The 27,509-nt window shown below is 47.3% G+C and overlaps 1 long non-coding RNA gene across 1 annotated transcript in view; it reads right to left on the bottom strand.

Annotated features, from left to right (window-relative positions):
- Positions 1-2,880: 2,880 nt before the first annotated feature.
- Positions 2,881-27,509, bottom strand: part of LOC147094721 (uncharacterized) — an 84,445-nt gene continuing 59,816 nt past the window's right edge. Inside the window, exon 3 of the long non-coding RNA XR_015074756.1 lies at positions 2,881-3,170. This is a non-coding gene — a long non-coding RNA (uncharacterized LOC147094721). The remainder of the gene's footprint in view (positions 3,171-27,509) is intronic.

Genomic DNA, 27,509 nt, shown 5'->3' with positions numbered 1-27,509 from the left:
GAGCGCGAAGGAGTGAGAGACATAAAAACAGAGACAGATAAAGAAAGACATAGAGAGACAGAGAGAGAGACCGAGACAGTGAGTCAGAGAGAGAAAGCAATAGAGTTTGAGAGAGAGTGAGACAGAGTGACGTAAGGGGAGATAAACAAAGAGTTGGAGGAGAGATAGAATCATAGAGCTGAGAGAGAAGAGGGAGGGATAGTGGCAGAGACTTAGAGAGAGAGAGAGAGAGGGTGGCAAAGACAGACAGTGATAGAGAGACAGGGTGAGAACAAAATGAGACATAATGACGGAGAGATACAGAAGGAAAGAGACAAAGGGAGAGACAAAGACAAGATGAAGGGACAGAGGGACAGAAGGATAGTAAGAGAGAGACAGAGACAAGAGGGAGGGAGAGAGGGGGAGAGACAGAGATACACAGAGACACAGAGAAACAGAGATAGAGGGCAGTGTGAGATGGAAGAGAGAGATGGGCAGAAAGACAGAGAAAGAGATCAAGTGAGACAGTGAGAGAAAAAAGAGACAGAGAAAAACAGAGACAGAGAAGGAATGCGAGCGAGAGGAAAATATAGTGGGGTAGAGACAGAAAGGGTGAGAGAAAGACAGATAGAGAGAGAGAGAAAGTGAGACTGAGAGAAAGACAGAGTAAAGCAGAGGGGCAGAGAGAATAATATAAAGAGAGGAGAGTGAGTGACAGAATGCGAGATAGAGAGACTGAGTGAGAGAAAAGAGAGAGGGGGAGCGAGACACAGAATAGAGAGCGAGAGAGAGAGAAAAAGAGAGCGAGAGAGAAAGTATCACAGCAGACAAAGGCAGGGAGAGATACAGTAAGAAAGGCAGAAGGAGAAAGAGCGAGAGACTGATGGGGTGAAAAAGAGAGAGATAGAAAGACAGCGAGAGAGAGAGAGAGACAGAGACAAGAGGGAGAGAAAGATAGACAAGATGGAAGGGCAGAGGGATAGTGACGGAGAGATGGAGATTAGGGGGGAGAAAGAGAGAGAAACACAGAAAGACAGAGATCGAGGACAGAGAAAGAACGAGTGGGTGAGAGACGGGGCAGAGAGAGAGAGAGAGAGAGAGAGAAATGGAGATAGAGAGAGGGGGCAGGAAGAGAGTAAGTGAGACAGTGAGAGATAAAGATTGGTGAGAATGTGGAACTCGCTGCCACAGGGAGTGGTTGAAGCGAATAGTATCGGTGTATTTAAGCGCAGGGTAGATAAGCCGATGAGGGAGAAGGGAATAGAGGGTTATGTTGATAGTTAGATGAAGAAAAGAGGGAGGAGGCTCGAATGCAGCATAAACGCCAGCACGGCTGGTTGGGTCCAATGGCCTGTTTCTGTGCTGTATATCCTATGTATTCCTAAGTAGAGAAAGGGGGGCAGAGAGAGAGAGAGACAGATAGAGAGAAAGTGCTGTAGAGATTGATGTCGTTGGCCAGTCCCAGTAATAAATAGCACTCGGGGATGAAATATACATTATAATGGTGCATTACTTGTGGCCATTCTCAAGTGAAAATCCACAAACTCTATCGGCATCTTGGCTTTTCTCAGGAGTGATCGCACGTTGACAATGAACAAGCCCAATTTGATGGCTGACCTGGGCCACAATTTGTGGATTAAATCATTTTCCGAGTCACCTAATTATTTCTCAGTGAGGTTTTCCTAAGCATCAAAGTAGCACTTTCACAGAATCACAGAATCTACAGTGCAGATAGAGGCCATTTCGGCCCATCGAGCCTGCACCGACACATATCCCACCCTATCCCTGTAACCCGACGTATTTAATCCCCTAACACTAAGGGTCAATTTATCATAGCCAAATCAACCGAACCTGCACATCTTTGGACTGTGGGAGGAAACCAGAGCACCCGGAGGAAACCCACGCAGACACAGGGAGAATGTGCAAACTCCACACAGACAGTCGCCCGAGGCCAGAATTTGAACCCGGGTTCCTGGCGCTGTGAGGCAACAGTGCTAACCACTATGCCAAATTCACATGCAATTTTTAAAGGTTGTATCAATGACTTTATCCTTGATTGTGCCTTATACCGTGGTTATAATCGCCAGTGGAAGCAGAGTCGATCTCTCATTTTCCACTATAAGAATGAATTGAGACCATTTGGAATAAACAGACCGAGCACTTTTCAAAGTGACTGGTGAACCTGCTTCATGTTGGTTAGCCTGTTAATAAGTGTTGTTATTGTTAGTCAGTGTGCAAATGACATGAAGAGTTTTTATACAATAAATGCCAGAACGAATTTTAATGGTAGCTGTGGTGAACACAATTCATTTTATTTGAGCGGCAATGTTCCCTCTAATTATTTTTTTGTGCGCGGTCCCTTTAAATTTGCAGTTTCTCTTCCAGCGGCAGGAGCTGGTGAGCGGCCTACATGTGACCTCACCATTGGTCCGCGGCCACGCAGCTTCGGGGGAACATTGGTGTGCGGCCCTCAACAGCTCAACAAAACTTGTTGACCAGCCCTCCAGCCCAAATAATAGCCCACCCCTGCTCTACACTGTCCCATCAAAGACTCCCTGGGCAGGTACAGCACGGGTTAGATACAGAGTAAATTTCCCTCTGCAGTGTCCCCTCAGTCTGTGGGTCTGATGCAAAGTATGTCCGCTTCCATTCTGCCTGAACAAATCCGTTCAACCGAGATATCCTGAACCCTGAACGGTCAGAGTGCCGACACTCTGGGACACCTGTCTTATCTCAGTACCTTTCTGAATGTGTTATTTCGCACTTGCAGAGATTCCCTGCAGCGGTTTCCTCTTCCCATTTCCTGCAATTCCCAAATCTTCTCCTAGCCTCATCCCATCCCTGAACACCTTGTCCTCGGACACATTGACCCTGAAGACAAACAAGACACGGATGTGAAGCTGTGATCAATGCAGTAAGTTTTATTTCTGAGTACAGCCCATTATTCTGACAGCAGTAATACAGGGTCAGGGGTTACAGGACCTAAACAATCAAACAGAGCCTGCTTCCCGTGAAGGAAGGTTTCATTCAGTGAGAACGTGGAGAGCTCGGGCTGGTGGGAATCCGTCACTGGATCTTTCATCATTTCAGAAAGCAGCATTGTAACATATCAGGGCACTTTTTTGGGAAAGGCATCTCGTCTGTGTTGCAGCCGCCCTCACGACATGCTCCTCCATACCAGGTGCAGGGCACTAAAATCCAAAATGAAGAATGAATTGATTGATGGTTCTGTACACAGAGGGAGGGAGAACAATGAGAAAACATGAAGCTGAGTCTGTCAGTGTTACTAAGACTGACTCTGGACCACACATGAACCTTAACTCTTTTATACTTAATGAAAGCCCACACCTCTCCCCCTCCCCCGACCTGTGCAGACTCACTCTTTGTCCTGAAGGGCAGCCCAAGGGGATTTCCTCAGAATGGAGCCCACCACACCCGCTATCTGAGACCAGAGACACAGAGAGGAAAGATCTGACATTGATGGAGAACCTTTCCCGGCACCAGAAGGGCCCAAAGAGTTTCACAGACCAGGGCTTGTTTCTGAAGTGCCGACACTGTTTTGTAGGAAACGTGGCAGCCAATTAGCTCACAGCAAAGTCCCACAAACAGCAAATGAGATTGGACAGGATGGGGAGTCTCTGCTCATGTTGGATGAGCAAGTGATGTCGGTCCAAGACACCGGGAGAACTCCCAGCTCTTCAAATGTCACCAGATGTTTCCTGCCCCATGAACAGGTAGACAGGGTCTCCGTTTAACGTTTCATCCACAACATGACACCTCCAACAGTGCAGCACTCCCCCAGTGCTGGGCTGTATGTACTGGACTGGGGCATCAACCCACAACTTGTTCACTCAACTCCCAACTGAGCCAAACTGACACCCAGCTACTGGCAATTGATCATTTCACCGCTTGCCTCCTCTACTTAGTCCGTGTTCTCACATCCCGATCTCTATGAAGGCTGCAGAATTATTCCAATTAAATAAACCTGTTTTGAAACTTTTTGATCCCATTCCCTGCCCTCCTGTAATGAAAAGCTGACTCTTGTCTGGGGACCGGTTCCTCACACACCTCCAGCATCGCTCCCAATTCACCATTCTTCATCTGAGAGACTGGACAGTGAGTGTGGGGGAAAGGGACTGAAGGATCTCCCGCTCCGGTCCTCACACAGAGTCCGCACTCTCACACTTTGCAGCGGGTAGCAGTGATCGGGAGCAACAACTGGGAGTTTCCCCTCCGCAGTACCTGGGTACTGAGGCCAATTACAGAGTCTCCTAACCGGGTCAATGCTGCGGCTGAGATCCGCCCACTCGGCACCGGCCAGTAATTTGTGCTTTTATTGCTGGTCTGTTTGGATCAGCAAACACCCGCCATTCCCTCGACCCACTGAGGTACCCGCTGAATAATCGGGGGATTTACCCGTGGAACTGGTTCAGGTTTAATTCTTCAGACTTTCTTACAATCTTACAATCACCTTCACTCAATTAATCAAACTGTGACATTCAAACAGAGAATACAATAGTTTAAAACATAAAACTGACTGGACACTGACTGCGGAGAGATCAGAGAGACCTAGAAACGAAAACCTATTCCTACTCCTCCAAATCTACCTCTTCCTCCTCCTAATATCTTCCAATTGGCGCCTCCAGTGAGGCTGGCCTGAGTCAGCATCAGGAATCCAAGAAGCAAGAGCAGAGCTTTCATCTTCTGCGATGTTTTCCAGAGTCAGATTCAGGCGGCTGGAGTGGAAATGTTCTGAATCCGGACTCCGAGTTTGCTGCATTTATAATCACACACACGGGGAGTGGCTCTGCTCTCTGGAGATATCCTGGGAAAAGGCGTTTCCTTTTTATGTGACGTGGATCAGTTGGCAGCTGGACCCAGTTGGCAGTTCTCTATCTTTCAGAAGACAAGGTTGTGTGTTTGGGCCCAACTCCAGGTCTGAACTCCTGAGCTCAGCTGGCATGATGCAGCTGGTCCACAAACATTATGGGAATCAGGCAGGGAAGTGGAGTTGAGGTCAAAGATCAGCCATGGTATTTTTGATAGGCGGAGCCGGCTGGAAGGGCCGTATGGCCTACTCCTACTCCTTATTCTTATGTCCTTATGTTCTCAACAGGACTTTTAACCCATCAAACCTAGGCCTAGAAATTGGATATGGCCCGAAAACGGGCGGTGTCGTGGCCCAGTGCTATTTGGCTGCCCCCGTTCAGAGTGGCCCAGGCAGCACGCAGAATTCATGCTGTCTGCTCATTTACATGATTGTAGTGCTGATCACAGCGCTAAACAGGTGGGCTAATATCTTGTGCAGTCTAATGGCCTGTAATGTGTGGCCTAGTGTTTCTCCACTACTTAGAGTGGAGGTGCTTTGATGCAGCAGCACCTCATTGTCACTGAAGTAGGGGTTGGAATTGCAGTTGGCCCACAAATCTCAGCAGCAGCAAAGAGAACGAGCCACAAGGTCCTCCGATGCGGCTCTGGAGGCATTGGTCGTGGCAGTGGAGAGGAGGCAGGCTGTCCTGTTCCTGCAGCGTGGCAGGAAGCCATCAGTGCACACTTCGAGAAGGCTGTGGCAGGAGATAGCTGGGTGCATCACATAGAAACATAGAAGATAGGAGCAGGAGTAGCCTATTCGGCCCTTCGAGCCTGCTCCGCCAGTCAATGAGATCATGGCTGATCATGCAAAGTTAGTACCCTGTCCCTGCCTTCTCCCCATATCCCTTGATCCCTTTAGCCTTAAGAAATATATCCAACTCTTTCTTGAATATATTTAATGAACTGGCCTCCACTGCCCTCTGTGGCACAGAATTCCACAGGTTCACCACTCTCTGGGTGAAGAAATTCCTCCTCATTTCAGTCCTAAATGGCTTACCCCTTATCCTTAGACGGTGATCCCTGGTTCTGGACTCCCCGGCCATCAGAAACATCCTTCCTGCATCTAGTCTGTCCAAGCCTGACAGAATTTTGTAGGTTTGCATGAGGTCCCCTCTAAGAATTCGCAATAATTTACAGTTCTGAAGATTAATTTTTTTGATTAAAGTATCCCTGGGCAATGTGCTTTTAAATTTCCAGGGATAAAAAATGGCAGTCGTACCACATGGCCGAATGACAAAAGAGGCTTGGAATGCAGCTGTGTGTGTCTGGAAGTAAGGTTCGATGAAGACAAAGGACAAGGCTTTGTTTACAAAGCAACTGAATGCTATTAGCATTTGTTTGTATATCGAGTGGAGGACATCTAAACTGCAGAAGAGACTTTTGTATCTTGAATGGGAAGCGTTAACATTTGAATGGATTTTAAATCACCCCAGTACTGGACAATAGAGCAGTCGTATCTCCCTTTTGTTTCAGCACAGGGAGCTCCGAAAATCACATTAACTCAATCCAACCACTTTGAGTTAGCCTATCACAGCTTTCTCTTGTGTATTGGACCCTTTTGGGTGGGGAATTTTGCACACAGCCTTGCAAGGCAGAACGGGAGGGGCTCACCAGGCTTAAAGATAGATGCTGAAGCTATCTCGCTCTCTTGACTTCCTGGGACCATAGGTGAGCTCTCTCTCTCTCTTCCTCTTCGCTGGACCACATGTGAGCGGAGTTTCTGACTCCTCAACAAGGCAACCTAGCAGGAGTTAAGGGGGGGATGGTGATTTAAGGGAATTGCTAAGATTGTTTAAATAACATTGTAGCCATTGTATCCCTCGTTTTCGCCGTCTGCAACCCCCCGTTATATAGTTTTACAATTTCACTGTGTTCGTGTGGGATAGTTTGATATTTTTGATTATAGTTTCTTTTAGTTAATGTGGTAAACCACTGTTATACCTGTCTGTATGTGTATGTGTACTCCACTAGGTACAGGTCTGGACATGCCTCGGCTGACTCCTCCCACTATTCCAGGTATATAAGTGACTACCTCCCAGTCCCTTAGTATTCTGGACGGGTCAACCACTCGAGACTAGACCTTAATTCTTTAGTTAATAAAAGCCTGGTTGTTACTCGCTTAACCTCAGTCTTTTGAGTAATTGATGGCGCATCAATTTTATTAACTAAATTTTTTATAATGGAGAAGATCCTCACACCAGCATGCCTGGACCTGGACAGTCGGGAAGCAGACGCTTCCACCAAGTTTGCTCACTGGCTCATGTGCTTCGAGGCATTCCTGACTGCCTCCACTGCGGTCGTAACGGATGCGAACAAACCATCTGTCCTGATCTCCAAGGTGAACCACCGAGTGTACTCAGTCATCCGGGACGCGACCTCGTACACAGCCACCCTCCAGCTCCTCAAGACCCAGAACACGCGCCCTGTGAACGAAGTTTACGCCAGGCACCTCCTGGGGAGTCGCAAGCAACAACCTGGGGAATCGACTGAGGAATACCTCCAAGCACTGTCCGTGCTTGGCCGGGCCTGTGGGTGTAAGGCGGTAACGTCCACTAAGTACACGGAGGAACTGATCCGGGATGCCTTCGTAGCGGGCCACAAGTCCAACTACACCCGACAGCGACTGCTGGAGCAGAGTGACCTCACCCTCGACAAAGCCTCCGAAATCACACTAACGCTGGACGCAGCCTACCGGGGCATGGATGCCTACTCCTCTGCACCGTGGATGCTGCGGGGAACGACAACCTGGGACACGGTAGGACAGCCCCATAGCACCGTGCCACCCCAGCCACAGCCCAACAACGGCCCAACCACGGCAGCAGTGTCCCAAAGCCAGACAGCAGTATCCCAAGGCCAGAAATGCTACTTCTGTGGCCAGGCCAAACACCCCAGAGCACGCTGCTCGGCGAAGAATGCGACCTGCTCGGGCTGCGGGAAAAAGGGACACTACGCTAGCGTCTGCAAGGCCAAAGCCACCCCGAACGCCAGCAGCGCCGCATGTGGGCCGTGCGAGCCGCCATCTTGGGCCCCCAACAGCGCCGCGTGTGGGCCGTGCGAGCCGCCATCTTGGGCCTCCCCAGCCATGTGCGAACCACCGCAGCAGCAGCCATCTTGGACGACTCCAGCCACATGGGAATCATGGACGCCGCCATCTTGGACACCAGCCGGGACGCAGCAGGCCGCCAACCCCCCCCCCATCTGATACCCGCAGCGACACACCGACCCCTACGCCGGCCTCTGTTATGCTGGACCAAACGAGACCGCACCAACTAGCTCGGTCCAAAATGGACGTTAAGGTAAACGGCCATGCAATAAACTGCCTTTTTGACTCCGGGAGCACAGAGAGCTTCATCCACCCCGACACGGTGCGGCGTTGCTCTCTCCCAGTCCTGTCTGCGCACCAGCGGATTTCTATGGCCGCCGAGTCCCAGTCAGCGGACATTGGTGGCTACTGCGTGGTGACACTAGTTGTAGACGGGACTGTGTTCAATAATTTTAAACTCCTGGTCCTGCCCCAACTTTGCGCTGCCGTCCTACTGGGGTTGGATTTCCAGTGCCACCTCAAAAGCGTTAAGATGGCGTACGGTGGCCCCCTCCCCTCACTCACAGTCCGCAGCCAGCAGCCTCCAAATTGCCCGCCGCGCACCAGATGCAACCTCTCCACACTCAGAGTCCCACCCCCCCCACTGTTTGCTAACCTCACCCCCGACTGTAAGCCCATCGCCACAAAGAGCAGGCGATACAGTGCCGGGGACAGGGTTTTCATCAAAACCGAAGTGGAGCGGCTCCTGAAGGAGGGGATTATTGAGGGCAGCTCCAGCCCCTGGCGAGCCCAGGTTGTGGTCGTTAAGACCGGCGAGAAACAACGCCTGGTCATCGACTACAGCCAAACAATAAACCACTACACCCTGCTGGACGCCTACCCACTCCCCCGCATAGCTGACATGGTCAACCAGATCGCGCAGTACCGCGTCTTTTCGACCATTGACCTGAAATCAGCATACCACCAGCTCCCCATCCGCCCCGAAGACCGCCAGTATACTGCTTTTGAGGCAAACGGCCGCCTCTATCACTTCCTTAGGGTTCCCTTTGGCGTTACCAATGGGGTCTCCGTCTTCCAAAGGGAGATGGACCGGATGGTCGATCAAAACGCGCTGCAGGCCACTTTCCCTTACCTAGACAATGTGACCATCTGCGGCCATGACTTGCAGGACCATGACGCAAACCTCGAGAAATTCCTCCACACCGCCCAACTCCTGAACCTGACATATAACAAGGAGAAGTGCATATTCCGCACAGACCGCCTCGCCATCCTTGGCTGTGTTGTGGAACACGGGGTCATCGGTCCTGACCCGGACCGGATGCCTCCCCTTATGGAACTCCCACTGCCCCACTGCCTAAAAGCTCTGAAGAGGTGCCTAGGGTTTTTTTCCTACTACGCCCAGTGGGTCCCCTACTATGGAGACAAAGCCCGTCCGCTGATCAAATCCACCTCTTTTCCCCTGATGGCAGAGGCCCGCTCAGCCTTCCACCGTATCAAGGAGGACATTGCCAAAGCCACCATGCACGCAGTGGACGAATCCATCCCCTTCCAGGTGGAAAGCAATGCGTCCGACTTCGCTCTGGCCACCACCCTTAATCAGGCGGGGAGACCTGTGGCATTCTTCTCACGAACCCTCCAGGGCCCGGAGACCAGACACTCCGCGGTCGAGAAGGAGGCCCAGGCTATTGTGGAGGCTGTACGTCATTGGAGGCACTACCTGGCCGGAAAACGATTTACCCTGCTCACTGACCAGCGTTCAGTTGCTTTTATGTTCAACAACAAGCAGAGGGGCAAAATCAAAAATGACAAGATCTTGAGGTGGAGAATCGAACTTTCCACCTACAATTACGAGATCTTGTACCAGCCTGGGAAGCTCAATGAACCCCCAGATGCCCTATCGCGTGGCACCTGCGCCAGCGCGCAGATCGATAGGCTGAGGGCCCTCCACAATGACCTCTGCCACCCGGGGGTCACCAGGTTCTTCCACTTCATCAAGGCCCGCAACCTGCCTTACTCCATTGAGGAGGTCAGGTCCATGACCAAGAACTGCCAAGTCTGCGCTGAGTGCAAACCGCACTTTTATAGACCAGACAGAGCCCACCTGATAAAAGCCACTCGCCCTTTCAAACGCCTGAGCGTCGATTTTAAAGGGCCTCTCCCCTCCTCCGACCGCAATGTGTACTTCCTCAACATCATTGACGAGTACTCCCGTTTCCCGTTCGATATCCCCTGCCCGGACATGACCAGTGCCATGGTCATTAAATGTCTGAACAGCCTCTTCACTCTGTTCGGTTTCCCCAGCTATATCCATAGCGACCGGGGCTCATCGTTTATGAGCGACGAACTCCGCCAGTACCTGCTCGCTAGGGGTATAGCCACAAGCAGGACCACCAGTTACAACCCCCGGGGGAACGGACAGGTGGAAAGAGAGAATGCAACAGTTTGGAAGGCCGCCCTACTAGCCTTAAAGTCTAGGGGCCTTCCGACCTCCCGCTGGCAGGAGGTGCTCCCCGATGCGCTCCACTCGATTCGGTCACTGCTCTGCACTGCCACCAATGCCACCCTTCACGAGAAAATGTTTGTCTTCCCAAGGAAGTCCACATTGGGGACAGCGTTACCGCCATGGCTGACGTCCCCAGGGCCGGTACTACTGAGAAGACACGTGAGGACCAATAAAACGGACCCCCTGGTCGAGAGGGTCGACCTCCTCCACGCCAACCCCCAGTACGCTTACATTGCGAACCCGGACGGGCGGGAGGACAGTCTCCATACGAGACCTCGCACCCTCGGGGACCGCTGTAACCCACTACCCATTACCACCCCCCCCCACGACACCCTCGGGGACCGCTGTAACCCACTACCCATTACCACCCCCCCCCACGACCCGATATCCAACCCCAGCAGCCGGCTCGCCTTGGACCGTCACCCACGAGGACTACACTCCAGTGCCCCAGCCTACACGGGACGCGACGCCGGAAGCTCCACCACCCCTGCCGTCGCCACGTCGATCACAGCGGCAGACAAGACCTCCGCAGACACTCCAATACACGAACTTTTAAATACACTTTACCCCGCCGGACTCATTTTTAAACAAGGGGTGAATGTGGTAAACCACTGTTATACCTGTCTGTATGTGTATGTGTATTCCACTAGATACAGGTATGGACATGCCTCGGCTGACTCCTCCCACTATTCCAGGTATATAAGTGACTACCTCCCAGTCCCTTAGTATTCTGGACGGGTCGACCACTCGAGACTAGACCTTCATTCTTTAGTTAATAAAAGCCTGGTTGTTACTCGCTTAACCTCAGTCTTTTGAGTAATTGATGGCGCATCAGTTAATAAAGCTTGATTTTTGCTCTCATCCAAACCACTTGTTCCGTTTTAATATCATTAATTATAAGTTCCTCCACTCAGAACTAAAGGAGGGGTAGCGATTCGAAACCGCTGTTTGTAAATTGGTATAGAGTGCAGCAGCAAAAAGACTGCTGGCCAGGTAGATTACCTTAAACCAGTTTAAAAGAAGCCCCCGGAATCCTTACACCTCTCAATCTTCTAAACTCCAGTGAGTATAAGCCCAATCGACACAATCTCTCCTCATACGTCATTCCTGCCATCCCAGGTATCAGCCTGGTGAATCTTCGCTGCACTCCTTCCATGGCAAGAACGTCCTTCCTCAGGTAAGGCGACCAAAACTGCACACAATACTCAAGGTGCGGTCTCACCAAGGCCCTGTACAACTGTAGCAAGACATCCTTTTTCCTGTACTCGAACCCTCGTGCTACGAAGGCCAACATACCATTTGCCTTCTTAACCGCCTGCTGCACCTGCATGCTTACCTTCAGCGACTGGTGCACAAGGACACCCAGGTCTCTTTGCACTTGCCCTTCTCCCAATCTATTGCCATTCAAATAATAATCTGCCGTCCTGTTTTTGCCACCAAAGTGGATAACCTCACATTTATCCACATTATAGTGCATTTGCCATGTTTCTGCCCAATCACCCAACCTGTCCAAATCGTACTGGAGTTTCACGACATCCTCCTCACAGCATAGCCTCCCACCCAGCTTTGTGTCGTCTGCAAATTTGGAAATATTACATCCAATTCCCTCGTCCAGATCATTAATATATATTGTGAACAGCTGGGGTCCCAGGACCGATCCTTGCGGTACCCCACTAGTCACTCCCTGCCACTCGGAAAACAACCCGTTTATTCCAACTCTCTGCTTTCTGTCTGCCAACCAGTTCTCTATCCAAGTCAATACCTTGCCCCCAATCCCATGTGCCTTAATTTTGCACGCTAATCTCTTATGTGGGACCTTATCGAAAGCCTTCTCAAAGTCCAAATATACCACATCCACTGGTTCTCCCTTATCTATTTTACCAGTTACATCCTCCAAAAATTCCAGTAGATTAGTCAAGCATGATTTACCTTTTGTAAATCCATGTTGACTTTGTCCGATCCCGTCACTGCTTTCCAAGTGCTCTGCTATTACGTCTTTTATAATGGACTCTAGCATTTTCCCCACTACCGATGTCAGGCTTACCGGTCTATAATCCCCCGCTTTTTCTCTACCACCTTTTTTTGAATAGTGGGGTAACATTAGCTACATCACGGTCAACAGTATCACGTCACGGTCAATAGTGCTGTCCCGCGGACATGGATACAGTGCCGCAAGAAGTTTAGCGACCTCACACGGCAGGTCAAGGTGAGTGAAGGCTTCAGCAAATGTCATATCCCAGCACCTGCATCACAAGCCTCAGACACTGCTCAATATACCACACCCCCATCACTGACCGACCTTTCACCACTCAGACCTCACAATCATAGCTTCATTTCACCCTCACAACCTTACCACTGCTGCAACACTCACAGCCACATCTCACACCTTGCACATACTGAGAGCTATTCAACTATGGCAGGCACATCACCCAAACACTCACTGCACTCACTGACACACTTCCCTTTTTCTTGCAGGCCAAGGTAGCTCACAACCGCCGCGAGCAACGGCAGATGGGAGGCGGCCAAACCGCTTTACAGACCTTTGCCAACTGGAGGAGACAGTGCTCGACATGATTGGAGGGGCAGTCACCGAAGCCGCGAAAACGGGGAAGTTGAAGCCCTTGGGGGCAATAACGCTCTGCTCATTCCTAATCCTCCTTCTCATATCCCACATCCCCTCATCCTACAAGCTCTTCTCACTTACAAGCTGCTGATGCTGCATGCATGGATATCTTACTTTTCCCCCTTCCCTCATCATAACCTGACTCTTGTGCCTTTCTGCTTTCAGATGACCAAGATCTGCCACCCGCATAGCCTGTCCCCGAAATAATGGAGGAAAGTGGAGAAGAAGAAGATGGCCCACCACATGTCACTGCGTCGGACACTCAGACACCAGCTCAGAAACTGGCACTGCGCGGAATGTAGAAAGTAATATAGATGCGGGATCTGCACACGGTGCCAAGAAACACACACACAAAAACATGAACAGACACTGACATGCATACACGTATAGACAGACAGAACACACGCACGTCCAGATAGGCACACACACAGACTGAGCAGGAGGGAGAGGGTTAAGGTTGCAGGTGGATTGAAATCAGTGACGGACAGAGAGGTTTTAAACAGGCTTCTGAAGGGACGTGTTTGGCATGAAACAGCCAGTCTGCCAACTTAGGGCCTAGTGTGGTACAAATCTGCCCTCTCACCAAGGACAGTGTTTGAACTCCCCACATTCATGTTACACAAGACCTTCAGATCGGTAGGGGTGAAAGGTCAGAGCTTTGGCCCTCTGTGACACCCAGGCCTTGCTGATGATTGTTTCGAGTGTTGTACCGTGTCTGTTCAGAATTCACGACAGAATTACATAGAATTTACAGCACAGAAACAGGCCATTCAGTCCACCAGGTCCATGCCGGTGTTTATGTTCCACACGAGTCTCCACCCACCTTACTTCACCTCACCCTATCATATCCTTCTGTACCTTTCTCCCTCGTGTACTTATCTAGCTTCCCCTTAAAGACACTCTGCTATTCACCTCAACTACTCCATGTGCCAGCAAGCTCGACATTCTAACCACTCTCTGGGTGAAGAAGTTTCTCCTGAATTCCTTATTGGATTTATTAGTGACTATCTTATATTTATGACCCCTGATTTTGGACTCCCCACAAGTAGTAACATCTTCTCTATATCTACCCCATCAAACCCCTTCAGAATTATAAAGGTCTCTATTAGATCATCGCTCAGCCTTCCCTTTTCTAGAGAAAGAGCCCCAGCCTATTCAGTCATTCAGAATACTAAGAACCTCACAGTTACGGTATAATGCTTGTAAATCTTTTTTGCACCTTCTCCAGTGACTATACCCTTATTGTAATATGGAGACCAGAACTGTACACAGTGCTCCAAGTGGGGTCTAACCAAGGTTCTATACAAGTTTAACATAACTTCTCTGCTTTGCAATTCTCTTACTCTAGAAATGAACTCCAATGCTTTGTTTGCATTTCCATGGCCTTATTAGCCTGCTTTTAACGATTTGTACCGCTGTTCCTCCAGATCCCTTTGCTCCTCTACCCCATTTAGACACTTACTTTCCAAGGAGTATGTGGCCTCCTTACTCCTCCTATCAAAATGCACCACCTCACACCTATCTGTATTGAAATTAATTTGCCCTTCACACGCCCATCACCCAAGTTTATTAACATCTTGTATTGTCACAATCCTCCTCAGTATTGATTACAATCCCAAATTTGGTGTCATCCACAAATTTTGATATTGTACCAACAATTCTGAGTAAATATATTAGTGCCGCCGCTATCTCTTCCTTGCTTCATTTAGTATGTGTGAATTAACACATCCAGACCCGCCGCTTTATCCTCTCTAACTTTTACTAGTTTATCAGTTATTTTCCCCTTTCAATTTTAAAGGTCTTGGTATCTTTTTTGATCTCCTCTTGCAATGTCATAGCCACCTTGTTAGTCGACCTGGTTAAAAACTAAGGCAAAGTAATTCTCCAATATTTCTGCCATTTTGCTGTCATTACCTGCGAGTTTATCTTCTGCATCCTTTAGTGGCCCGGACCCCATCTTGTTTTACCTTTTCTTTTGAGAGTCTGTAGATTACTTTTTACTATTTCTTGGCATATTACTTGATAATTTACTGTCGCAGTTCCTTTTCGCCTTCCTAATCGTTTTTTTGCTTCTTTCCCAACCTCGCCCGACTCCTTTTCTCATCCTCTCCTTTATTGTCACTGTACTCAGTGTCTGCCTTTTCCTTTTGTTTCAATTTTGCCCTTATCCATGGTGTTTCATTATTGGCTAGTTTATTCTTGTTTATTTTAGTGGAATATCTTCCTCCTGAACTCAATTGATCACCTTTGTAAGTATTTCCCACTGCTGTTCTATCTCTCTGTCTGTCTCTTATCTGCTCTGGTTCATTTCCCATTATAGATCCATCACTGATTCCTCTCTTGTTGGGCTTCTTACGTACTGGGTAAGAAAGGAGTCCGGAACACACTGTAAATTCTCCATTCCCTTTTCCCCTTTCCCTACCTCTCCTTGCCAGATTATTTGGTGTTGTTGAAATCTCCCATGATTAGGATTTGTATTTGACTCATTTTATAGATGTACTGACTTATTTTCCCTCCAATTCCCTTCCACTGTTAGCTGGACTGTAGAATAACATTTTCAGTGTCATGTTAACCTGGTTTGGATCCCTGCTCTCCTGAGGCATCTGTGTCCTATGGAACTACGCTCAGATCATCAGCAGAAATCGCTTGCCAATTATTCAAACATTGCAGATAAACTTACAAAATGACCAAACTGCTTCAATTACAGAGGCAGGCTGACAAAAATCTTGAAAAACAAGGCCCAGTAGATTTACAGAGAGGAGCACATCGGAGGCAATGTGTACATATGTGGGCGGAGATGTCAGTGGGCGATGAAATGTAATAAAATGAATTCAGGAATGGGGGTGAATGAGATGTGGCGGAAGAGGTGCAGCAGAGGTTAGAATAAAAAGCAAGCTTCCCTCTAGATTAACAGCGAAATCTTGCAGGACTCCAAGCCCCTGGTGGGACCTGACACATCCTGGAAAACACATTTTAAAACTGGGGGGTGAAGAAGCTGTGACCAGCTCATGCAATGTGTTCAGAGCACAGGCTGGGCTCAGTGATAAAGTGGTTGTGTTCAGAGAGCGCAGTTAGGTGAGGAATCTTGACTGAGAAGGTAGAAATTGACAGACGGAGGGGAGGGGGGTCTGAGGGAGGGAGGGAGGGAGGGAGGGAGAGAGGGAGAGAGGGAGAGAGACAGCGAGGCAGAGAGAAAGATGAGAGCGCGCCAGAATGAGGCATAGTAAGAGAGAAAGAGGCAGAGAGACGGAAAGAGATTTTTTATTTTTTTATTTTTTTTAAATCGCTCCTTCTCTGTTCAGTTTAATATTTCTCGAAGTTTTCTTACTCTATCATATCATATCGATGTCAGGTTATAATCACTAACTTTAAAGCAATGAGATTTTGTTCAGTCAGTACAGGTTTTGAGACAGGCACTGACTTCAGAGCAGGGTTATCCAGCAGATCTGAGTTATACTGCCAGCTTCACGTGGGTCCCCGGTCAAACTCCATTTACACGGTCCCCATCAAACACTCCCAGGGCAGGTGCAGCACAGGACAGATATAGAGTAAAGTTGACTCTACATTGTCACATCAATCACTCCCAGTGGAGGTACAGCACAAGACAGAAACTGAGTAAAGATCACTCAAACTGTCCCATCAAACAAATTCAGGGCAGGTACAGCACGGATAAGATACAGAGTAAAGCTCACTCTGCAGCATCCCATCAAACACTCCCAGGGTAGGTACAGCACGGGTTAGATACAGAGTAAAGCTTCCTCTACACTGTCCCATCAAACACTCCCAAGGCAGGTGCAGTGCAGGACAGAAACAGAGTAAAGCTCAGTCTTCACTGTCCCTATCAAAAACTCTCAGGGCAGGTACAGCACGGGTTAGTTGCACAGAATAGCTCCCTCTGCACTGTCCTATCAAACACTCCCAGGACAGGTACAGCACAGGTTAGATACAGGGTAAAGCTCACTCTACACTGTCCCATCAAACTCTCCCAGGGCAGGTACAGCACGGGTTAGATACAGAGTAAAGCTCACTCTACACTGTCCCATCAAACTCTCCCAGGGCAGGTACAGCACGGGTTAGATACAGAGTAAAGCTCACTCTACACTGTCCCATCAAACTCTCCCAGGGCAGGTACAGCACAGGTTAGATACAGAGTAAAGCTCACTCTACACTGTCCCATCAAACTCTCCCAGGGCAGGTACAGCACAGGTTAGATACAGAGTAAAGCCCCCTCTGCAGCATCCCATCAAACACTCCCAGGGTAGGTACAGCACGGGTTAGACAGAGTAATGTTCCCTCTACACTGTCCCTATCAAAAACTCTCAGGGCAGGCACTACTTGGGTTAGTTACAGGGTAAGGCTCCCTCTACACTGTCCCATCAAACACTCCCAGGGCAGGTAAAGCACAGGACAGAAACAGAGTAAAACTCAGTCGACACTGTCCCATTAATCACTCAGGGCAAGTACAGCACGGGTTAGATACAGAATAAAGCTCACTCTACACTGTCCCCATCAAAACCTCCCAGGGCAGGTAAAGCACAGGTTAGATACAGAGTAAAGCTCCCTCTACACCTTCCCCATCAAACACTCTCAGGGAAGTTACAGCATGGGTTATATAGAGAGTAAAGCTCCCTCGACATTGTCCCATCAAACACTCCCAGCGCAGGTGCAGTGCAGGACAGAAACAGAGTAAAGCTCAGTCTACACTGTCCCATTAAACACTCTCAGGGCAGGTACAGCTCGGGTTAGATGCAGAGTATTGCTCCCTCTACACTGTCCCATCAAACACTCTCAGGGCAGGTACAGCACTGGTTAGCCGAAGACTAAAGCGCCTTCTACAATGTCCCATCGAAAATTCCCTGGGCAGGTACAGCACGGGTTAGATAGTGTCTGTGGGTCTAATGTAGATTATGTCTCATTTCAGTCTGCCTGAGGAAGCCCATGAACTTGGGGATACAGAGCAGAATTTAGAAATGTACAGATGACACGAAATGTGGAAGTGCAGTAAAGAGTGAGGAAGATGGTAATAAACTTCAAGACGACATAGACAGGCTGGAATGGTGGACGAAGTTCAACACAGAAAGTGTGAGGTGATACAGATTGGTCGGAGGAATGAGGAGAGACAACACAAACTGAATGTTCCAATTTTAAAGGGGGTGCGAGAACGAGACCTGGGGTTGTTTGTGCACAAACCTTTGGGGGGAGGACAGGTTAACAACAGTCAGAACAATGTGTTAAACCGATATAAAACACTAGTGCGGTCCCAGCTGGAGTGTTGTGTCCAATTCTGGGCTCTACACTTTAGGATGGATGAGAATGTTTTGGAGAGGGTACAGAAGAGATTTACTAGAATGGTTTCAGGGATGAGGGATTACTGTTACATGGATAGACTGGAGAAGATGGGGTTTTCTCCTTGGAGCGGGGAAGGCCAAGTAGAGATTTGATAGGAGTTTAAAATCATGAAGGGTTCAGAGAGTCAATAATGAGAATCTCTCTCTAATGGCTGAAGCGTCGATAACGAGAGATTTAATGTGATTGTCAATAGAATCAGAGGTGACATGAGGAAAAATGTGTTTATGCAACGAGTGGTTAGAATTTGCAATGACTGACTGATCGGGTGCTGGATACAGATTCAGGAATAGCCATCAAAATGGAATTGGCTAAATACGTGAAGGAGAAATAATTGTCGTGATATGGGGACAGAGCGGGGGAGGGGGACTAACTGGATTACTCTGTGAAAGAGCCGGTGCAGCGTCAATCGGCCGAAGGGCTTCCTTCTGTGCTGGATCATTCTATGATTCTGTAAGTGAGATATCCTGAATCCAATCGGTCAGAGTGCTGAAACTCTGGGACACCCGTTTTATCTCAGTACCTTCCTGAATGTGTTTAGGCACTTGCAGAGATTCCCTACAGCGGTTTCCCCCTCCCATTTCCTGCGATTTCCAAATCTACACCCAGCCTCAATCCACCCCGAACACCTTGTCCTCGGACACACTGATCCTAAAGAGAAACAAGACACGGATGTGAAGCGGTGATCAATGCAGTAAGTTTTATTTGAGTAGAGCCCATTATTCTGACAGCAGTAAGACAGGGTCAGGGGTTACGGGACCTAAACAATCAAACAGAGCCTGCTTCCCGTGAAGGAAGGTTTCATTCAGTGAGAACGTGGAGAGCTCGGGCTGGTGGGAATCCATCACTGGATCTTTCACACAAGCAGAGTGGAAGAATTTGGTGATAGTAGGAATTCATTGCAAATTATTGACCTAGTTAGGAAATTAGCTGAGCTGCAGGAGGCAGAGAGTAGGGATAATGGATACGTACTCAAATTGGCAGGATGTGACTGTGGTGTCCCACAGGGATCTGTGTTGGGGCCTCAACTATTCACAGTATTTATTAACGACTTAGATGATGGCATAGAAAGTCATATATCTAAATTTGCGATGACACAAAGATAGGCGGCATAAAAGGCAGTGTAGATGAAAGCATAACATTACAAAGTGATATCGATAGATTATGTGAATGGGTAAAACTGTGGCAAATGGATTTCAATGTAGGCAAATGTGAAGTCATCCACTTTGGACCTAAAAAGGATACAATTGGGTACGTTCTAAATTGTGAAAAGCTCAAAAATAGTGGAGTTCCAAAGAGACTTGGGGGTCCAGGTACAGAGATCATTAAAATGTCATGAACAGGTGCAGAAAATAATCAAAAAGGCTAATGGAATGCTGGCTTTTATGTCTAGTGAACCAGAGTACAGAGGGGTAGAGGTTATGCTGCAGCTATACAAAGCCCTGGTTAGACCACACCTGGAGTACAGTGAGCAGTTCTGGGCACCACACCTTAGGATGGATATATTGGCCTTGGAGGGAGTGCAGCGTAGGTTTACCAGAATGATACCCGGACTACAAGGGTTGTTCCGAGGAGAGATTACACAAACTAGGGTTGTATTCCCTAGAATTTAGAAGTTTATGGGGTGATCTGATTGAAGTTTTCAAGATATTATGGGGAATAGATAGGGTAGAGAGAGAGAGAAACTATTTCCACTGGTTGGGAATTCTAGGACTAGGGGGCATAGTCTAAAAATTTGAGCCAGACCTTTCAGGAGTGAAATTAGGAAACACTTTTACACACAATGGGTGGTAGAAGTTTGGAACTCTCATCCGCAAATGGCAAGTGATGCTAGATCAATTGTTAATTTTAAATCAGAGATTGATAGTTTTTGTTAACTAAAGGTATTAAAGGATATGGGCCAACGTGCAGATCAGCCATGATCTCATTGAATGGCGGAACAGGTTCGAGGGGCTCAATTGCCTAATCCTGTTCCTATGTTGCTCTGGAGCAGTCGCCGTGACTGGTGAACTATTCCAAATAGAGATTCAGTTGCTGTGGTTTTGCAGGAGTTGTTTGCTGTTGTTAAATACCAGAATCAAATTAATGAGAATGCACCAATTGAAACAAAAAATTCTGCACTTTCTGGGGAGGTGAATGGCCCAAACACATTGGTACGGAACCGTATTCAGAAAGAAACAGAGCAAAGGGATGGTGGCTCAGACAACATCACAGACACATAAACGTAGACCCACATGTACATAGACACACATAACCACAGACATGCAGACACACTCATGTAGAGACATGCCCACAGAAGCACATACACAAGCATGTACACATACATAGATCACAATATACAAATAAACGCATACACAGCCACACAGATTGACACACACAGACACATACACCTCTCTAACTGGCGAGAAGCTGGGAGCTGTAGATGAGCAGAGAGATTTAGGGCTCCAAGTACTTAAATCAGTAAAAGCTAGTGGACGGGTACAATAATAATTAAAGAGGCTAATGGAATGTTGGTGCTTCAGCTGTAGAGTGTTCTGGAAAGACCCCATCTGGAGAATTGCATTCAGTTCTGGGCACCGCACCTCAGGAAGGATATACTGGCCTTGGAGAGAGTGCAGCACAGATAGACCAGAATGTTACCAGGGCTCCAAGGGTTACATTATGGGAGAGATTACATATTCCCTAGAATATAGAAGGTTAAGGGGTGATTTAATTTGATGCAGGTTTTTAGGATGTTGAAAGGAATTGTTAAGGTAGATAGAGAGAAACTATTTCCACTGGTGGAGGAGTCTGGGACAAGGGGACATTGTCTTAAAATCAAATCCAGGCCATTCAGGAGAAGTTAGGAAACACTTCTTCACACAAAGGGTGGTAGAAGTGTGGAATTCTCTCAAACAAAAAAGCAAATACAAGCGCAATTAATAATTTTAATTCTGAGAGTGGTAGATTTTTGCCAGGCAAGGGTATAAAAGGATACTGAGCCAAGGCAGGTGGATGCAGTTAAGATACAGAACTGCCATGATCTCATTGAATGGGGGAACAGGCTCGAGGAGCGGAATGCCTTCTCCTGTTCCTACTTCCACTTTATAGAGTACCAGCATAAGAAATAGGAGCAGGAGTTGGCCATTCGGCCCCTCGAACCTGCTCCGCCATTCAACAAGATCATGGCTGATCTGATTTTGGCCTCAACTCCACTTTCCGGCCGTTTCCCCATAACCCTCGATTCCCCTGTTTTTCAAAAATCTGTCTATCTCCGCCTTGAATATATTCAATGACAGTCTCCACAGCTCTCTCTGGGGTAGAGAATTCCAAAGATTCACGACCCTCAGAGAAGAAATTCCTCCTCATCTCCATTTTAAATGGGCAACCCCTTATTGTGAAACTATGCCCCCTATTTCTAGATTCCCCCACGAGAGGAAACATCCTCCCTGCATCTACCCTGTCAAGCTCCCTCAGAATATTATGTTTCAATCAGATCACCTCTCATTCTCCTAAACTCCAATGAGTATAGGCCCAACCTGCTCAACCTTTCTTCATAAGACAACCCCTTCATCTCCAGAATCAACCTCCTGAACCGTCTCTGAACTGCCTCCAATGCAAGTATATCCTTCCTTAAATAAGGTGACCCAAACTGTTCGCAGTACTCCAGGTGTGGTCTCACCAACGCCCTGTACAGCTGCAGCAAGACTTCCCTACTTTTATACTCCATCCCCCTGCAATAAAGGTCAATATTCCATTTGCCTTCCTAATTACTTGCTGTACCTACATGCTAACTTTTTGTGTTTCATGGACGAGGACTCCCAGATCCCTCTGTACCGCAGCATTCTATAGTCTCTCCACTTAAATAAGATTTTGCTCTTTTACTCTTCCTACCAAAGTGAATAACCTCACATTTTCTCACATTATACTCCATCTGCCAAATTTTTGCCCACTCACTTAACCTATCTATATCCCTTTGCAGACTCTGTGTACTCCTCACAACTTGCTTTCCCACCTATCTTTGTATTGTCAGCAAATTTGGCTACAGTACATCCAAGTCATTAATCGATTGTAAATAGTTGAGGCCCCAGCACTGATCCCTGTGGCACCCCACTAGTTACAGTTTGCCAACCTGAAAATGACCCATTTATTCCGACTCTGGTTAACGAACAGAAAACAATCCCCTGTCCAATCTAATATATTACAGGAAACTTTTGATTTACCGGCACCTAAATAACCGGAAATCTCGGTTAACCGGCAAAATTCTGGAGCAGGTTCAGGTAAGTTTTACTTCATATTACTTGCCTTCCTCGATCTGTTGCTGTGCAATTGGGTGTGGCTGCAGCTGTTGCTAAGCTACAGAGATGCTTGGAACTTGTGGCCATTGTTCTGCACCTGTTGCTAAGCAACAGGGTTTGTTGCTTTATACGGAGCTCTCAGCTCTCCGTATCTTTTACTATAGCACTCGGTTATCCGGAATTTTTGATGAACCGGCACCACGTCGGTCCCGGATAAAAAAAAAGCTTCCTGTACCCACAACACCGTGAGCTCTTATCTTGTGTAGTAACCTTTTATGCGGCTCTTTATCGAATGCCTTCTGGAAATCCAAATACATTACATCTACTGGTTCCCCTTGGAGCATCGAGCACTGCAAGGGCAGGTACAATACAGAGCTCCCTCTGCTTTGCCACTGTTACTCTGTCCCCCATCCCACTCCATACCATTTCTGTTCCTGAATTTATAAACTAGTAATACTTAGAGATGATAAATCCTCAGGACCGGATGAATTACATCAGAGTATACCAAAACATGCAAGGGAAGAACCCATTGCATTCCGGACCTTGTACCTCAAGAATGATGTATTAGCTTTGGCGGGGGTTCGGCACAGATTCACCACAATGATACCCGGGCTGAAAGGGTTAAATGATGAGGACAGGTGGCATAGACTAGTCTTTTACTTCCTTGAATATAGAAAATTAAGGGTGATATCACTGAGGTGTTTAAGATGATCGAGAAATACTATTTCATCTGGTGGGAGAGTCCAGAACAAGGGGCAAAACCTTAAAATTAAAGCTAGGCCGATCAGGTGTGATGTCAGGAAGCACTTCCTCACACAAAGGGCAGTAGAAATCTGGAATTCTCTCCCCAAAAAGCTGTTGAGGCTGGAGCTGGAAAAATTCAAGACTCAGATTGATAGGCAGGGTTTTGTGTGTCTGTATATTGAGAGACAGACACGGTGAAACACACACACACACGGGTTAAGGTTGTAGGTGGATTGAAATCAGTGACGGAGAGAAAGGGTTCAAGAGGCTTTTGAAGGCACTTGCTCGGGACATAACAGGCAGTCTACCGATTTACGGCCGAGTGTAGTACAAATCTGACCTCAGTAACCCGGCAACGGGGGCTGTGTGACGTCAGTAACCTGGCACCAGGGGCAGGGAGGGCCCCCGTTGCTGGGCTGCTGACGTCACAAAGCCCACGTTGCCAGGTTACATGACGTCACTACCGCTGAGGCGGTTTAACGGCCGCGGGATTCAAATCCAGAGCAGCGCGACCCCGCCTCCGACTGCGAAAATGGGTGGGGCGTGGGTCGCTGCGCCGGGCCCCGATTGGTGGCTGCGCTGTCAATCAGCTGTCTTCAGCCAATAGCAGGGGCGGATAACACTGATCACCCCTAGTTTTGGACTCGCCACACATGGTAACATCTTCTTCCCTTGTGGTGATTTGATAGAGATGTACAAGGTGTACAAGATTATGACGGGTTTGGAAAGGCTAGACGGGGAAAGGCTGTTCCCACTGGTTGATGGTACAAGGACGAGGGGGACACAGATTTAAGCTTTTGATACAGGGGGGAATGTGAGGAAAAATCTTTTTACACAGTGAGTGGTGATGAACTGGAATTCACTGCCGACGGAAGTGGTGGAAGCGGAGACACTCAATGTTTTCAAAGGGGGGTTGGATAAGCACTTGAGGGAAATAAACTTGCAGGGCTGCAGGGATAGAGTGGGGCAATTGGACTGACTGGATTGCTCTACAGCGAGTCGGCATGGACTCGATGGGCCGAATGGCCTCCTTCTGTGCCGATGGACTCTATGACATACAGTACACAGCTTGTAAAAGGAACAATTCACTCCTATCTGGTACTATATGGCCCATGTGTGTCTCAGTATCAGCTCCTGTATATGTACAGCAAACAGCAGATAAAAGGGAACAATTCACACCCGTCTGGCACTGTATAGCCCGTGTGTGTCTCAGTGTCAGCTCCAGTACATACTGCAAATAGAATAAGTGAGAGAGAATGAGGGGAAAGTAGAGAGAGTGAACAAGATTTTCCCACAGGAAATCCATGACAGAGTCACTATGAACAATGTGTCTCTAAACGTGTGTTAATATTTATTGTGGATTTGTAGCAGAATTTTATTGCACAAAGACTGTCTTTGGTAATGTTTTATTTTATGCCAGGCATTCTGTGCTTCAGTTAATATTTATACCGGGTCTGTGTTAATATGTATGAGGTTTTCTCTCCCTCTCATTGCAAATATGAGCCAAGGGTCTGTGAGAGTGTGTTATTGATTACTGTCAGCATTTGGCAGTATAAACATAAGGACAGAGTGTCTCAGTGAGTGTGATAATATTAACCTGGGGTCTCTGTCAGAGTGTTAATATTCCTGAGGTCAATGGGAGTGTTTTACAGTTCAGTGTGTGTCTCTGATGGTAGATTATGATGTACATATAGTGTCTCAGTGAGTGTCTTAATATTAACCTGTGGTCTCTGTCAGAGTGTTAATATTCCTGAGGTCAGTAGAAGTGTATTACAGTTCACAGTGTCTCTGGCGGTGGATTATGATGTACTCAGTCTGTCAGTGAGTGTGTTTCATAATAAGGTGGATGAATTTGCTGTGCAAATAGAGGTAAACGAATATGATTTGATTGGGATTACAAAAACATGGCTCCAGGGTGGCCAATGCTGGGAACACAACATCCAGGGGTATTCAATATTCAGGAAAGCTAGGCAAAAAGGAGTGAGGTGGGGTAGCATTGCTGGTTAAAGAGGGATTTACACAATTGTAAGGAAGGATATTTGCTCTGATGATGTGGAATCTGTTTGGGTAGAACTGACAAATACCAAGGGGCAGAAAACGTTAGTGGGAGTGGTATATAGACCTCCATACAGTAATGCGGAGGTTGTGGATGGCATTAAAAGGGAAATTAGAGAAGCGTGCAATAAGGGCACAGCAGTCATCATGGGTGACTTTAATCTACATCTAGATTGGGCTAACCAAATTAGTAACAAGACTGTGGAGGAGGAATTCCTGGAGTGTTTACGGGATGGTTTCCTGGACCAATATGTCGAGGAACCAACCAGAGATCAGGCCATCTTAGACTGGGTATTATGTAACGAGAAAGGATAAATTAGCAATCTTGTTGTACGAGGCCCCTTGGGTTGGAGCAATCATAATATGACGGAGAATGAAGTACTTGTCTCAGAGACTGGGGTCCTGAATTTAAATAAAGGAAACTACGAAGGTCTGATGCGCGAGTTGCGTAGGATTGATTGGGGAATGTCATTCAAAGGGTTGACGGTGGATAGGCAATGGCAAACATTCAAAGACCGCATGGGTGAAATACAGAATTTGTTCATTCCAGTTTGGCATAAAAATAAAACAAAAAAGGTGACTCAACCGTGGCTAACAAGGGAAATTAGGGGATAGCAGAAGATCCAAGGAGAGGACATATAAATTGGCCAGAAAAAGCAGTAAACCTGAGGATTGGGAGCAGTTTAGGATTCAACAAAGGAGGACAAAGGGATTAATTAAGAAGGGGAAAATAGAATACGAGAGTAAGCTTGCAGGGAACATAAAAGCTGACTGTAAAAGCTTTTATAGATATGGGAAGAGAAAAAGATTGAAGTCAAGCGTAGGTCCCATGCAATCAGAATCAGGGGAATTAATAATGGGGAACAAAGAAATGGCAGACCAATTAAACACATATTTTGTTTCTGTCTTCACAAAGGAGGACACAAATAACCTCCCAGAGATGTCGGGGAACATAGGGTCTGATGAAAGGGAGGAACTGAAAGAAATCAGTATTTGTAGGGAAATGGTGTTAGGGAAATTGATGGGATTGAAGGCCGATAAATCTCCAGGGCCTGATAATCTACATCCTAGGGTACTTAAGGAAGTGGCCCCAGAAATAATAGATGCATTGCTGATCATCTTCCAACATTCAATGGAATCTGGAACAGTACCCATGGAATGGAGGATAGCTAATGTTACCCCACTATTCAAAAAAGGTGCTAGAGAGAAAATGGGGAATTACAGACCAGTAAGCCTGACATCAGTAGTGGGGGAAACGCTAGAGTCCATTATAAATGATGTAATAGCAGAGCACTTGGAAAACAGTGACAGGATCGGACAAAGTCAACATTGATTTACAAAAGGTAAATTGTGCTTGACTAATCTACTGGAATTTTTTGAGGATGTAACTGGTAAAATAGATGAGGAAGAACCAGTGGATGTGGTGTATTTGGACTTTCAGAAGGCTTTCGATAAGGTCCCGCATAAGAGATTAGCGTGTAAAGTTAAGGCACATGGGATTGGGGGCAAGGTATTGACTTGGATAGAGAACTGGTTGGCAGACAGAAAGCAAAGTGTTGGAATAAACGGTCTTTTTCAGATTGGCAGGCAGTATCTTAGTTTGTATGTTAGAATATGTATAATTTAGTTTTAATGTTAGAATATGTATAATGCAGCACCAATGCACAAGGTGGAGATAATGGGTTAATCCCTACACTGAGTTAAACGATATCGCGGACTGTATATTGCATTTACCCAGCTAAGTTTTAAAACATAATTAAGTGACTTCAAATGCTGAGAGATTAAACTGCAGAACAACTCATGGGAAGATTGAGGATGTCTGTTTGGCCAGGCGAGACAACACATACGCGAGATAATGCACCCAAGAATTCATTTGTTGTAAATCACAACAGGGTTCCATTCTTCAAAGCATGGTGGGACTAATCAGAGTGTGCTTGCTTTGCAGAGGTAACCCGAGATGAGGCCAAAGTCTGTGCTTTCCACGCCTTAACGAGGACTGTTATCTTAAGACAACATGTAACAAGCAAAACCACCTGGCTACGGGCAAATGGATGGTTGTAGAGCAAT

Source organism: Somniosus microcephalus, unplaced genomic scaffold (genome assembly GCF_052327205.1).
Source record: "Somniosus microcephalus isolate GS21.2 unplaced genomic scaffold, FLI_Smic_1.0 unresolved_chr1, whole genome shotgun sequence".
Classification (NCBI taxonomy): domain Eukaryota; kingdom Metazoa; phylum Chordata; class Chondrichthyes; order Squaliformes; family Somniosidae; genus Somniosus; species Somniosus microcephalus.
Note: the sequence above shows the minus strand (reverse complement) of the source record. Positions and strands in the feature narration are given on the sequence as shown.